Source organism: Manis javanica, chromosome 14 (assembly GCF_040802235.1).
Source record: "Manis javanica isolate MJ-LG chromosome 14, MJ_LKY, whole genome shotgun sequence".
Classification (NCBI taxonomy): domain Eukaryota; kingdom Metazoa; phylum Chordata; class Mammalia; order Pholidota; family Manidae; genus Manis; species Manis javanica.
In genome coordinates, this window is record NC_133169.1 from 60,651,321 (window position 1) to 60,668,013 (window position 16,693).

At 38.9% G+C, this 16,693-nt stretch overlaps 1 long non-coding RNA gene across 1 annotated transcript in view; it reads right to left on the minus strand.

Moving 5' to 3' along the window:
- Positions 1 to 16,214: 16,214 nt before the first annotated feature.
- LOC118969994 (uncharacterized) overlaps positions 16,215 to 16,693 on the minus strand; it is a 74,615-nt gene continuing 74,136 nt past the window's right edge. Inside the window, exon 8 of the long non-coding RNA XR_012125065.1 lies at positions 16,215 to 16,327. This is a non-coding gene — a long non-coding RNA (uncharacterized lncRNA). The remainder of the gene's footprint in view (positions 16,328 to 16,693) is intronic.

The following is a 16,693-nucleotide window of genomic DNA, read 5'->3' on the forward strand; positions in this document are numbered from 1 at the left end:
GCGCTCAGGAATTCCTGATGTTACCTGCGTCCAAATGACCAACCCCAAGACAGAAACAAGACAGCGATTTCAATTATTGCTTTTGCTCCTCCCAGGAGAAAACTCTGCATTCAAACGAAGTGTTTTTACGTAAGACACTAGTTTGTTTGACAAGCACAGCCAAATGTCATTCTTTGGCGCTTCAACTGCTTTTAATGCAACTAAGAGTAAATGGGACTTTGCATGTCCCGAAGATAAAAACAGTTACCTGCAATAAATACAAATACATGGTTCTAAAGATTAACTTGTTTTACTGTTTCACCTTTACAATTTTGTAAAATATTCCACTGTTGAAAAGATAAAAAACAGAAATCCTGACATTAGAAAATAGTACACCTTTCACTGTAAATATGTACCCAAAGCTGAACCCGTGGTAACTTAGGTTTGTTCTAGAGCGGGGGCTGTGAAGTTAGAGCATCTCCCATTTTTATTTTGTGGCCAGGATTATGAGGCAGTTCACAGGTGCTATAGGTCCATCACTGCTTGGCCTGGAGCAACCACACCCAGGCACCTGGCAGCCCCACCTTCCTGCAGTGCATTCAGCCAGGCTCAGGGTGACCGGGAGCATCACGCAGAGATGGCAAGTGCTATGAATGCAGGCCAGGGCAGCCTCGACGGCAACAAAGGCAAAACGTTCGTAAACGGACGTCTAACAATCTATTAGCTGTCAGCGTACAGTGTGACTCCTGTATAACAGGTAATGAGGGCTACCAGAGGGGGGCTAGAGGACTAGGGAGTTGCTGGTAGGACTGTCTGTGCCTCCTCCCACAAACAACTTCCAAAAGGGCAAACCAGACACAGAAGAGGTTTTTTTCCTATGAATACTTAAGAGGAGCAGCCTGGCTTTCTCACACCCATTGGCACGAGCGAGACCAGAGCTTCTCTGCTGGCTGGCAGAAGGGAGAGCAGGCATAGCTCATTAGAATAAGTTCCCCAGGTTATTCTACAATTTTAACTCCTTCGTTCCCCAAGGAGGGTCCCGGAGTAGATGGAACATAAGAATTAACTATTTGAGACCATTGGTGAGAATGCAGTTTTAAAGAGGAATGATGAAATGCAGGCCAAGAAAGAAAAGACAGCAAGTGAAATCATGAAGGATTATAAACTCAGAGACTAGGAGGACGTCAAGTTTTGGAGAGGCCTTGATAAATGTGGATGACAAACTTAAAGGAAAATTAGAAGAGATTGTTAGCTCTATTCTCCGGCTATCATGGGTGTACCTAGCTCTCCTATACTTTTATTTTCCTAGTCTAAAGCAGGGGAATGTGTTTGGCTGCCATGATAAGTTACAAGGGGAAGAAGGGGTGAGTGAGAGAACAAATGTTTTAAGATAGTAGTAGTTTCAAGACAGTCCTTCCCCTATAACTCAGTTCTGCCAAAGCCCCTTGGAGGATGGAGTGAGATTTCAACCTTACAAGAGAATATACAGAATGCCCAGCTGATTCCAGATTTAAAAATGAGTAATTTTTTAGAATATGCATTGCAATATTTAAGATTTTATTACATCATGCACTGTTCATGTGAAGTTCACATTTGATCGGACATCCTGCACTTGTATTTGCTAAATCTGGGGAACTGGGATAAATAAATACTAAATTTAGCAACTGGCACAAGCCATTAATTGGTGAGATTTCTGTTGTAATCCCTATGATTCTAAATGGGAAGCTGTTTCACTGAGTAATTTACAGCCCTCTATGCGGTCAGCCAAGTTTATGAGTGGCTAATCAAACTGCTCTTTCTTAAAAAGAATCCAAATGTCAAGAGTCATTTCCACTTCGATCTAGGTTGGCCTATACCCTTAATCAAAAGTGCCCTTCCATTTAACTAACAGGATGACAGCCAACAAGACGTTAACATGATCTGTGGCTCTTTGGCAGTGAATTTGCTGCCAGCAAGATTCTGAAAACTTCCATCATTTCTGTCACGTCGCTGGAACGCTCTCTGCCTGGTTTTCCCATTGCCATGATTTCTCATGTTTTAAATTTGTTCCTAATCTGCATAGCTAATGATACTCGTTAGAAAGAAAAATATAATTTCTGTACCAACTGGCAATAAATGGAGCACAGCATTATTTCAAAGTGTTGTTTACCAAAGTTGGGGGATTTGAGTTCACTAAGACATGGAAAAGTCAAAATCCCTCACACATTAGTTGATAGGGGCTTCTAGGGAAAACAGTAAAATCTCAACTCATGAAATACAGGTTTACCCCTAGCTCAATGCCTACACCAGTGATCCTCAACCCCAAGACACGTATTTGAATTATTTGGGGAGTTTTAAAAAGAATGCCCATGCCCAAGCCACAGAGTCCTTAAATCCAGCTTCCTTCATGTGCTTCCAGTGTTCACCCAGAGCTGGGAGCCATGGCTCAACACAGAAATGCATGATTATTTGTTTAAAATGAACTTGAGTGAGGCTAGACATCCAAAAATGATCTCTACCGCATTACTAGAGTTTCTGTTTCTAAAGTTCTGTTTAGTAAGAAGTATTGATCAAATAAGGAAAACTAAACTGGGAAACATTAAATGTTAAAATCTATTTGGTTTATTTTTCCTTCATAAAGTCATCTATATTATCCTTCCCTCTTATTTAAAGATGGTTTTTAATTGGAAATTTTCTAAATTTTGAGCCATCTTGTAGCTCATCGACTGACATAGCTGAAGGCTTACCATACTCGGACACCTTTACCAAACTAAGCCATAGTGGTAGCACATACTTTTTAGGAATTACCAGTTCTTTGAATATCAGCCTAGATGAAACATCAGAGTGTGGTTGTTGATGCTGTGTTTTAATTCAGCCCTTCTTTTTACAGATAAGGAAAATTTGCTTCCTCCAAGGCAGTGATTCTCCAGATGTAAAACCCTTGACGATCAACATCACTTGGCCACAGATTCTCAGCCTTGGTCCAGACCTACCATATTGGAAACTCTGGGGCCTGGAAATCTGTGGATTAATAAGCCCTTCAGGTGTTTGGGATGTACCTGAAGTCTGAGAATGTCGTTCTCCAGTTCACACCACCTGGCTCTTTTCTCCCTTTGGTAGTTTTTCAGTGTGTCTTCCTAAGCACTAGGAATGCGCGATTCAGGGCCGATGCTCCAGGAGTTGGACGGAAAGCAAGTGACCCTGAGGCATCTTCATCCCTGAGCTGAGCTTTACGGGAAGCAGCCTCCTGAAATAATGAGGTCTGTGCACAAACTCTGGGACCAGGTGATGGACGGTGGCGCTGAAGAGGACAGTGCAAAGCTGGTCCACAGATGGGGACCTGAGCCTCCTCTTCATGAAACAAGTGCAGGTCATGCTGACGGAGGGCTCTCAGGGACTCTGGGACATGCTGGGGGGTGGGGGCGGGGGTGCTCAGGGACTCCGGGGGAGCCTTAGGTGGTCAATTTCTACAGCGCAGAAATAACTGTATTCTTTACAACGACTACAACAAACAGAAGCAGCACCACTCCATTTCCCGCACACACTCTATCTCTCCTTTTCTGCTTGCTGGACTGCCATTAGCCTTCCAGACTCCCTGGGCCATCCTGCCACAGTGAAGACTTCCCTCAAGACTCCTTCCCCCCCCCCACATCCACACTCAACATCAGTAAGACGCAGCATTCCCACTCAATCTCGAATGTACCACCTTGGGTCTCCTTTTGGAAATTAGAAATGTCTGCCTCTACCACCACATCTCAAATTTCTCAAACACGAAGATGGGTAGATGCCCAGTAAATGTTGGCTGAATGAATGAACTACAAACACGTGGTCAAAGATTCTTTAGGTGATGACTCTAGATACTAACATTATCAATAAATGCTATTATCTCCTGCCATTTTTTTTTAGTCTTCACACAGAAATATATATCAGACACAGAAGGAAATGTACAGTTGACCCTTTAACAACACAGGGATTAGGGGAACTGACCACCATGCACTGGAAAAATCCATGTATAACTTTTGCCTAAACTACCAATACCCTCCTGCTGACTGGACGCCTTACTGATAACAGTTGAGTGACACATATTCTGTATATTTATTATATACTGTATTCTTACAATTAAGGCAGCAAAAAGAAAATGTTTTTCCAGGTTGACACAAATCTGTAAAAAATTTTCCAATATTATTTACTGAAAAAAAATCTTCATATAAGTAGACCCACACAGTTCAAACCTGTGTTGCTCAAAAGTCAACTGTATGATTTTCAATAAATTTAGTATGTATAATTCCTACTTCTTTGCCAGGTTTCCTCAATATGGCACTGTGTCACCTTAGCAATATTTATATTCAAAATTAGGCTTAAAGATAAAATGTATAATTTCACAAATGAAAGATGTCCCTTTTTTGAGAAGCAAAGACTTCCAAATGTTAGCATTTTCTTCAAGAATGTTAAAGATGATTTTTAAAGAAAAATCTCTCAACCATATGTTCAATCACATCATGTGAAATTTTTAATTTTCTTCCATAACAGAATGAAATTTCACAAACCTAATATCCCTACTACTGAGCTGTGACTGTCTTGAAATACACTAAAGAATATTTATATTTTTTATAAAGAATGACAATAGTGACCACTCTGAAAAAGGAACAAAAGGGATTTCCATTAAAGACAGGAGAGGACTGATTCAGATCTCAAATTCTAAGGGTGATTAGAGATTGTTCCCTACTTTAAGACATTTTCAGCATTTGAATTGCCATTTGATTCTTTTTTTTAAAAAATAGATTCCTTCCTCTGGTGAAATTCTCCATCTTGTCACATATTTATCTAAACATATAAATCATACTCATGATAATGTCTGTGCTTAACAGTTGCAGTATCTGAGACATCTATGAGCCTATGAGCTTATACTTGTTTTCTAAGCTGTTTTTTTGGTACATGTGGCAGTATTTTTACTAAGAGATTTGCCTTATATAATAAAGATACATGAAATACAAATGAAAAATAATAGAAACACTGGAAAAGAGTATCTTCCCTCAAATGGAGCTCACCCTAAACTCTAACTTCTAGTGAGCAGGTGAAATGGAGCATTTTATTTTGATATCATCGGGGACTGATGTAAGCTGGGCTGCTTACGTTTGGCCTCTGGTTTGCCTTCATGTCTACCACTGGGCTCTTTGGGGATCTCAACGATGATCTGGAGGGTTTACAAGGGTCCCTCCTCCTTGTCAGGTAATGATCTCCACTGTTTTTTTCATCTTGCCACAGTGAGAATGCTCAAAATTGTCATCTTAGCCTCTTACCCTTTGCAGCCTGAGAACCTAGCAATATCTGAGTATGAAAATTACAGAAGACAGGTCTCCTTTTTCCACACCTCCCTCTCCCCAGGCTTTTGGCCCCACAAGTCTTGGCTGCCAGGGAGCTCTCTGATGCCTTCAAGTGGACTTTCTGTGGGTGTTTTATCCATTCAGCCAAGAGATAAATCAAAACCAAGAAATTGGAAATTATGAAAGGACTGATAATGAGCGTCAGTACAGCATTCAATGTAGGTAAGCATCAATAGAGATCTCAGTGAGCATTCAGTACAGAACTAAGACTAAACTATTATGGAAATTATGATTCCAGGACAGAGGGTGACTTTAGCAGTATATAAATAAAACAGTATAAAATAAAACAAGAGTTGGAAGTTAGGAGGGGAAGGTATATCAAACTAAAAAAGATGCTGATTTTTATCAACTTTCATAATAAAAATGTCAATCATTACTGACAAAAATTTGAAACAAAGGTTAAAAATGACTTGAATTTCTTAATTTATATAACCTTGCATCCTAGCAGGAAAGATATGTTTTAGAATTCTACATTATTTGCAATGGAAACATTTATTTTGAAGTATTATCAATTCCCTTGTTATCATTTTAGTTTAAAATTTTTCATTTAGATTCAAATAAAATTAAGTTCAACAATTTTATTTTTAAATATACAGAATACAACATTTTCACATAACTAGTTGGGCCTATTTATTTGTCTGCCTATATGCATCTCTCCAACTTTCTGTTTTACGTATTTACAGAGATTCCTGGAGTGATGATTACTTCATGATAGATACAGTTATTTCAGAGTGGTTGGGCTTGAGAGGTTTCCTTCCCCTTCCTTCTTTATGTTTTTCTTTAGCTTCCTCTCTTTTAAATAGCATGCATAATTTATTTGGATATTTGCTGAAATGGAAGGCTGTGTTTTCCTATCCTGAAGTATTACTAAGTTATGAATTGTAAGCTCCCCCAGTGGACTCTAACTTCCCCATAACACAGCGATTTGTGTCTCATTCATTGCTCCAGCACCAACTACTAGCACAGGTATGGCCCAAGCACAGAAGGTACTCAATAAATAGTTGCTACAGTATACAAATTCAGGTCATAGTCTTCATCTAAACTGAAACTCAAATCCTTTGACAAAGGATCGATGACAATCCTCACTTAATGAGGAAGAACCGAGGCTTAAAGAGGGCTTATCAAAGACCACACAGCGAATTCCTAACAGAACACATGAAGCACCAACCTGCTTTCTGCCTGGAAGCTCTGTTTACTCCAAAGCCTGTAGTACATCCGTGTCAGTACCTCTGACTCTCTACCTCCTTCTACTGCCCCACCCTCTGAGGGGAATCTCTGCCAAGCCGACTTCCTCTGGGCCATGGCTCCACAGTGACTGGTTGGTAAGGACCACACATTTGCTTATTTTTCACCAGTACTTCATCTCACTCTCAGTATGTTAAAGACAATATATCAACTCAGCAAGTAGAAATCCACCTGAAGTCATTAAACCAACAAATGCCATTATATGAAGGCACTTGACCCTACACATGAAGATATTAAGACACTATAAATCACAAAGCTAAAAATGGGCAACTAACTCCAAGTCCCAGATCTGGCTCAAGCTCCAAGTCTACTTAAACATGTTTACTTGGAATACCCGAACAAAAGCCATTTGTGTTCGTGCTTAGAGGAGCATCTGCGCATACAAAACCCTAATGCCACTATGATAAAGCCTATAAAGCCTAAGAATCTGACCTTCCCATCTGAATCAACTCAGAACACTCCTACCTCTTTCTGTATCACAATTTATGTATCACTAAAAAGTAACTGTTGGGGCGGAGCCAAGATGGGGGCATGAGTAGAGCAGTAGAAATCTCCTCCCAAAACCACATATATTTTTGAAAATACAACAAAGAAAACTCTTCCTAAAAGAAAGACCAGAAGACACAGGACAACAGCCAGACCACATCCACACCTGCGAGAACCCAGCGACTCACAAAGGGGGTAAGATACAAGTGCGGCCTGGGGGGACCAAAGCACGCCTCACCCCAGCTCCCAGTGGGAGGAGAGGAGTTGGAGCGGGGAGGGCGAGGAAGCCCAGGACTGCTAAACACCCAGCCCCAGCCATCCGCACCAGAGTGCAGACACAGTGCATGCATGGGGTCCTGGATACTAGGGAAACAGGACAGTAGGACCTGTGAGCGGGTCCCTGCAGACATTGTACCCAGGAAAAAGAAAAGCGAGTGCTTTTTGGAAGTCTTAAAGGGACAGGGACCCCACAGCCAGACGGAAGCATCCTGGGACACTTGGTCCAGCAGCAGGGCATCTGGGGATCTCTGGGCACTCTAACCCCCTGGGCAGCAGGGAGCACAGAGACCCCTCAAGGTCAAGGAGATAAATAGCCTCCCAGCATTCCCCCTCCAACATGGCTCCACCATATTGGAGCAGCAGCCCAAGGCAGGCCACGCCTGCAGCAACAGTGGAGATAAACTCCATGGAGCCAGGCAAGAATCAGAAGCCCTTCTGCATGCAGCTGCCCAGCACAAGCCACTAGAGGTCACTGTTTTCCCTGGAGAGGAAGGCCACAAACCAACAAGAAGGGAAGTTCTTCCAGCCATCACTCGTACCAGCTCTGCAAACTATCTCTATCACCATGAAAAGGCAAAATTACAGGCAGACAAAGATCACAGAGTCAACACCTGAGAAGGAAACAGACCTAACCAATCTTCCTGAAAAAGAATTCAAAACAAAAATCATAAACATGCTGATGGAGATGCAGAGAAGTATGCAAGAGCTAAGGGATGAAGTCCGGAGGGAGATTACAGATGCCAGGAAGGAGATTACAGAAGTGAAACAAACTCTGGAAGGATTTATAAGCAGAAGGGATAAGATGCAAGAGGCCATTGATGGAATAGAAACCAGAGAACAGGAACACATAGAAGCTGACACAGAGAGAAATAAAAGGATCTCCAGGAATGAAACAATATTAAGAGAACTGTGTGACCAATCCAAAAGGAACAACATCCATATTATAGGGGTACCAGAAGAAGAAGAAAGAGAAAAAGGGATAGAAAGTGTCCTTGAAGAAATAATTGCAGAAAACTTCCCCAAACTGGGGGAGTAAATAATTGAACAGACCATGGAAATACACAGAACTCCCAACAGAAAGGACCCAAGGAGGACAACACCAAGACACATAATAATTAAAATGGCAAAGATCAAGGACAAGGAAAGAGTTTTAAAGGTGGGTAGAGAGAAAAAGGTCACCTATAAAGGAAAACCCATCAGGCTATCATCAGACTTCTCAACAGAAACCTTACAGGCCAGAAGAGAATGGCATGATATATTTAATGCAATGAAACAGAAGGGCCTTGAACCAAGGATACTGTATCCAGCATGATTATCACTTAAATATGAAGGAGGGATTAAACAATTCCCAGACAAGCAAAAGTTGAGGGAATTTGCTTCCCACAAACCACCTCTACAGGGTATTTTAGAGGGACTGTTCTAGACGGGAGCACTCCTAAGATTAAACAGATGTCACCAGAGAAAATAAAATCACAGCAAAGAAAGCAGACCAACCAAATACTAACTAAAGGCAAAAAATAAAATCAACTACCCACTAAAAGCAGGAAACACGAAAGAGCACAGAATAAAACAACCAAAATATAAAGAATGGAGGAGGAGGAATAAGAAGGGAGAGAAGAAAAGAATCTCCAGACAGTGTATATAACAGCTCAATAAGCGAGCTAAGTTAGGCAGTAAGATACTAAAGAAGCTAACCTTGAACCTTTGGTAACCACGAATCTAAAGCCTGCAATGGCAATAACTACATATCTTTCAATAGTCACCCTAAATGTAAATGGACTGAATGCACCAATCAAAAGACACAGAGTAATAGAATGGATAAAAAAAGCAAGACCCATCTATATGCTGCTTACAAGAAACTCACCTCAAACCCAAAGACATGCACAGACTAAAAGTCAAGGGATGGAAAAACATATTTCAGGCAAACAACACAGAGAAGAAAGCAGGGGTTGCAGTACTAGTATCAGACAAAATAGACTTCAAAACAAAGAAAGTAACAAGAGATAAAGAAGGACATTACATAATGATAAAGGGCTCAGTTCAACAAGAGTATATAGCCATTATAAATATATATGCACCCAACACAGGAGCACCAACATATGTGAAACAAATACTAACAGAACTAAAAGAGGAAATAGAATGCAATGCATTCATTCTAGGAGACTTCAACACGCCACTCACTCCAAAGAACAGATCCACTGGGCAGAAAATAAGTAAGGACATGGAGGCACAGAACAACACACTAGAACAGATGGACCTAATAGACATCTACAGAACTCTACATCCAAAAGAAACAGGACACACATTCTTCTCAAGTGCACATGGAACATTCTCCAGAATAGACCACATACTAGCTCACAAAAAGAGCCTCAGTAAATTCCAAAAGATTGAAATTCTACCAACCAACTTTTCAGACCACAAAGGTATAAAGCTAGAAATAAATTCTACAAAGAAAACAAAAAGGCTCACAAACACATGGAGGCTTAACAACATGCTCCTAAATAATCAACGGATCAACAAACAAATTAAAATAGAGATCAAGGAATATATGGAAACAAATGACAACAACAACACAAAGCCCCAACTTCTGTGGGACGCAGCGAAAGCAGTCTTAAGAGGAAAGTATATAGCAATCCAGGCACACTTAAAGAAGGAAGAACAATCCCAAATGAATAGTCTAACATCACAATTATCAAAACTGGAAAAAGAAGAACAAATGAGGCCTAAAGTCAGCAGAAGGAGGGACATAATAAACATCACAGAAGAAATAAACAAAATTGAGAAGAATAAAACAATAGAAAAAATCAATGAAACCAAGAGCTGGTTCTTCGAGAAAATAAACGAAATAGATAAGCCTCTAGCCAAACTTATTAAGAGAAAAAAAGAATCAACACAAATCAACAGAATCAGAAATGAGAATGGAAAAATCACAACAGACTCCACAGAAATACAAAGAATTATTAAAGACTACTATGAAAACCTATATGCTAACAAGCTGGAAAACTTAGAAGAAATGGACAATTTCATAGAAAAATACAACCTTCCAAGACTGACCAAGGAAGAAACACAAAAGTTAAACAAACCAATTATGAGCAAAGAAATTGAAACGGTAATCAAAAAACTACCCAAGAACAAAACCCCCAGGCCAGACGGTTTTACCTCGGAATTTTATCAGACATACAGAGAAGACATAATACCTATTCTTCTTAAAGTTTTCCAAAAAATAGAAGAGGAGGGACTACTCCCAAACTCATTCTATGAAGCCAACATCACCCTAGTACCAAAACCAGGCAAAGACCCCACCAAAAAAGAAAATTACAGACCAATATCCCTGATGAATGTAGATGCAAAAATACTCAATAAAATATTAGCAAACCAAATTCAAAAATATATCAAAAGAATCATATACCATGACCAAGTGGGATTCATCCCAGGGATGCAAGGATGGTACAACATTCGAAAATCCATCAACATCATCCACCACATCAACAAAAAGAAAGACAAAAACTACATGATCATCTCCATAGATGCCAAAAAAGCATTTGACAAAATTCAACATCCATTCATGATAAAAACTCTCAGCAAAATGGGTATAAAGGGAAAGTACCTCAACATAATAAAGGCCATATATGATAAACCCACAGTCAACATTATACTGAACAGTGAGAAGCTGAAAGCTTTTCCTCTGAGATCGGGAACAAGACAGGGATGCCCACTCTCCCACTGTTACATAACACAGTACTGGAGGTCCTAGCCACAGCAATCAGACAAAACAAAGAAATACAAGGAATCCAGATTGGTAAAGAAGAAGTTAAACTGTCACTATTTGCAGATGATATGATACTGTACATAAAAAACCCTAAAGACTCCATTCCAAAACTACTAGAAATGATATCAGAATACAGCAAAGTTGCAGGATACAAAATTAACACACAGAAATCTGTGGCTTTCCTATACACTAACAATGAGCCAATAGAAAGAGAAATCGGGAAAACAACTCCATTCACAATTGCATCAAAAAGAATAAAATACCTAGGAATAAACCTAACCAAAGAAGTGAAAGACCTATACCCTGAAAACTACAAGAGACTCTTAAGAGAAATTAAAGGGGACACTAACAAATGGAAACTCATCCCATGCTCTTGGCTAGAAAGAATTAATATCATCAATATGGCCATCCTGCCCAAAGCAATATACAGATTTGATGCAATCCCTATCAAATTACCAGCAACATTCTTCAATGAACTGGAACAAATAGTTCAAAAATTCATATGGAAGCACCAAAGACCTGAATAGCCAAAGCAATCCTGAGAAGGATGAATAAAGTGGGGGGATCTCACTCCACAACTTCAAGCTCTACTACAAAGCCATAGTAATCAAGACAATTTGGTACTGGCACAAGAACAGAGTCACAGACCAGTGGAACAGATTAGAGACTCCAGACATTAACCCAAACATATATGGTCAATTAACATACAATAAAGGAGCCATGGACATACAATGGGGAAATGACAGTCTCTTCAACAGATGGTGCTGGCAAAACTGGACAGCTACATGTAGGAGAATGAAACTGAACCACTGTCTAACCCCATACACAAAAGTAAATTCAAAATGGATCAAAGACCTGAATGTAAGTCACGAAACCATTAAACACTTGGAAAAAAACATAGGCAAAAACCTCTTAGACATAAACATGAGTGACCTCTTCTTGAACATATCTCCCCGGGCAAGGAAAACAACAGCAAAAATGAGCAAGTGGGACTACATTAATCTGAAAAGCTTCTGTACAGCAAAAGACACCATCAATAGAACAAAAAGGTATCCTACAGTATGGGAGAATATATTTGTAAATGACAGATCCGATAAAGGCTTGACATCCAAAATATATAAAGAGCTCACCCACCTCAACAAACAAAAAACAAATAATCCAATTAAAAAATGGGCAGAGGAACTGAACAGACAGTTCTCCAAAAAAGAAATTCAGATGGCCAACAGACACATGAAAAGATGCTCCACATCGCTAATTATCAGAGAAATGCAAATTAAAACCACACTGAGATATCACCTCACACCAGTAAGGATGGCTACCATCCAAAAGACAAACAACAACAAATGTTGGTGAGGCTGTGGAGAAAGGGAAACCCTCCTACACTGCTGGTGGGAATGTAAATTAGTTTAACCATTATGGAAAGCAGTATGGAGGTTCCTCAAAATGCTCAGAATAGACTTACCATTTGACTCAGGAATTCCACTCCTAGGAATTTACCCTAAGAATGCAGCACTCCAGTTTGAAAAAGACAGATGCACCCCTATGTTTATCGCAGCACTATTTACAATAGCCAAGAATTGGAAGCAACCTAAGTGTCCATCAGTAGATGAATGGATAAAGAAGATGTGGTACATATACACAATGGAATATTACTCAGCCATAAGAAGAAAACAAATCCTACCATTTGCAACAACATGGATGGAACTAGAGGGTATTAAGCTCAGTGAAATAACCCAAATGGAGAAAGAGAAATACCAAATGATTTCACTCATCTGTGGAGTATTAGAACAAAGGAAAAACTGAAGGAACAAAACAGCAGCAGAATCACAGAACCCAAGAATGGACTAACAGGTACCAAAGGGAAAGGGACTGGGGAGGATGGGTGGGTGGAGAGGGATAAGGGGGGGAAGAAGAAAGGGGGTATTATGATTAGCATGCATAATGTGGGGGGTGGGAGAAAGGGGAGGGCTGTGCAACACAGAGAAGACAAGTAGTGATTCTAGAACATTTTGCTATGATGATGGACAGTGACTCTAATGGGGCTTGTGGGGGGGACTTGGTATAGGGGAGAGCCTAGTAAACATAATATTCTTCATGTAATTGTAGATTAATGATAACAAAAAAAAAGAAAAAAGAGAAAGAAAAGTGGGATTACTCCCTAATCGGATAAAACTAACTGCAAATCAACAATTGATGCATGCTTTACATATCCTTAATTTTGATCATTCAAAGGGTGTCAGATGATCAGCTATGGAAGTACATTTTTCTGATAATATTCCTTTTTCTTAAAAAAAAAAAGCAGTTCCTGTGTGGTGATCTCCAATAGGTTCTTCACAATGGTATAAAGGTCATATCAAAGTGTGGGCAAAGGGTTTGTTTGTGTTTATACAGAGGATCAAAGCCTAATTTGGCTACACAGAAAACGAATTAAGATATGATATGAAGAAGAACTTCCAACATCAACATCCTGTGGAAGAGTCATTCCAGAAGATGAACATCAAAATACTTCAACAAAGATCCTGGCGCTGCTGCAGTTGTAGCTGCGGTCATCCCACCGGTTCCTGGACTTGCCATTGGAATGAAGAAGGAGATATCTAAGCTGGCCTGTGCATACAGTAAAACAACAAATTTGACTGGATGTATACTGTCGGAACTCAACCAAGAATTAGGAGAAGTGCAAGTTGCAGCGCTCCAAAATCATGCGACTCTAGCCTATCTACTGTTAAAAGAACACATGGGATGAACAGTTCCCAGGAATGTGTTGTTTTAATTTGTCTGATTTTTCTCAAACTATTCAAATTCAGTTACACAACATCCATCATATCATTGATAATTTTTCACATATGCCTAGGATACCTAACTGGTTTTCTTGGTTACGCTGGATATGGCTGGTATTGTAGGTCTGCTTTTGTTATATAGCTGCATTCCTATTATGTTAATGTATGTGCGCTATTTAATTAGTAGTTTAAAACCTATACATGCTTATGTTACTCTACAAGAAGATACGTCAAAGAAATAATCAATCTTCCCATGTTTTCTTCCATCTGCTACTTTTATAGCTTTTCTTCTTCCTTCCTAATTACAACCCTTTAGTAGAATTAGTGCCTCATATCGAAAATTACCAAGCATCATAATTCTTCCAAGTGGTAAAGATACCTCAAGACAAATGCTGGGCATAGAAGCCACAGGGCATAAATCTGCAAAGAAGTAAAAAGCTAACCTTTTCAAACAATATTGCTTCTCTCTCACTTACCAACTTTACATTTCCCTGTATGGCCCAGGAAGATGACTGGTTAGCCAGAGACAGGTAAGATTCTCAAGGGAGGAACAACCTAAGACAGGCACAGTCACAGGGGGGCCATCAGGAGAGTAATTGGGGACCAACAGAGGGGAGGCTTAGAACCTCACCCCCCCGTTTTGAGAGAAATCTTCTGCATCCGTGGATGTTTTGTTGCCCTTGTCTAGCTTGGATTAATACTTAGTCTATAGGCACAGACCTGATCATCTACATTTGCCCTCTTACAGCACTAAATTATGTTTTCTACCTTTATCTTGCATCTACCTACCACTTCAGCATTTTATTAAAAATAATAATAATAATAATAAGGGATAAAAGTGGGATTCACATATAAATCAAGTATAAAAATCAAACAAATAATCATATCTGACTTGATTGTTTATAGTTCATGATGCGTGATCAAAACCGAAAGTTTCTGTGATATGACTGTCTTTGCACTGTTCACCATGTAAGAACTTATTCACTATGTAAGAACTTGTTCACCATGTAAGAACTTGTTCGTTATGCTTCAGAAGATTGGAGACTGTTGAGAATCAGGCTTGGGGTTGATTAATGACTGTGCATTCAGTCCCCTATACAGAATTTTATTGTTATTAACAACCATTTGATCAATAAATATATAACATGCCCTCTCAAAAAAAAAAAGTAACTGTCACTCTCTGCAATATAGCACTTCAACCTCTTGAATTAATTTGCCTTATTTTTTCCTATGCTGTACTACAGAGCCTTTATTATGAACAAGATCTTATCTCTAAACCCACTGCATTGGAAATAAAACTCCCCACTGTCCATCTATTTCTATAATTCATGAGCTAAGCATTGTTTCAAATATTCCTGGGCACCTACCACTGTGGTACACTCCCACATCCATCTCCAGCTCTCAGGACACCAACAGAGAGGACACCTAACGGTGTCTATTCAACCAACTCATCAACTCCTTTCCTGGAGGTAGCACAAACTTATAGAGGTAAAAAGTACAGGTTTTTAGAATGACAGTTGGAAATGTTCCTAAAATAGTTAACAGAGATTATTTATGGGTCATGAAAGTAAGAATCAGTATCTACCTGACTCCATATACTCTGTATTTTCTGATTCTTTTCCTACAATGAACATCATTTACTACTTTTTTTTAAAGGTATTAAACATAATGCCATAAGATAATACACTGAACAGTTAGATGCTAATTTATTCAAACCCTGGATGAAACAGATGATTTTTAGGAAACTATAAATTACCAAAGCTGACTCAAGAAGGGTTAGGAAGCTGAAACAATAACAAAAAAGGAAGAAACTTTGAGTTGTCTGTGCCTCACTCCTTGCCACCAACACCACCACCACCAAACATTAGGCTCTAATTATTTTAGAGTTGATTTCTGTTAATAGATCAAAAATAGAAAAGCTGCCCAGTCATTTTAACTGTTTCAGAAAATAAATCGGCATAACATTGATATAATTGAAAATGTTAGCAAACAAAAATTAAACATATACTGTTGGCCAAAAATTTACTTAGGAATAAATTCTTAGCAAACAGAGGCAGAAAAATATTTTTAAAAGCTATCATAATCAAGTGATGTTCTAAAAATGCAAGGGAGATTAAATATTAGGAAGTCTAATTACATTAATCACCAAGTTAATAATTCAATAAAGAAAAACTATGACAATATTTATGGAGGCCAAAGATTTATTATATATTAGAAACTTATCAAAATTTAACTTAAAAAATTAGAAGGAAAGGTATTAATTTTTTAAGGCATCATGATGCTCAATCTTGAAATATTATTCAATGTGATAATAAGGATGTTTTTACATACCAATATTCTGAAAGTGTAAACTGTTCTTTGACAAAGGAGCAGAGGCAGTACAATGGAGCAAAGATACTCTAACAAATGATGCCGGGCCAACTGGACATCTACAAGCAAAAAAAAACAAATCAGTCTACACATAGACTTCACACATTTCACAAAAATGAACTCAATATAGATCACAGACTAAATGTAAAATGTAAAACTATAAAACTCCTAGAAGTTAAAATAGGAGAAAATCTATATGATCTTGGCTATGGCAATACTTTTTATATACAACACCAAAGTTGTGATCCAGAAAAGACATAATTAATAAAGCTGACACCATTAAAACTAAAAACTTCCACTCTGCAAAAGATGATGTCAAGAGAATGAGAAGTGAAGCCACATACTAGAAGAAAATATTTGTAAAGGACTGTTATCCAAAATATATAAAGCATTCTTAAAAGTAAACAAAAAGGAAACAAAAATCC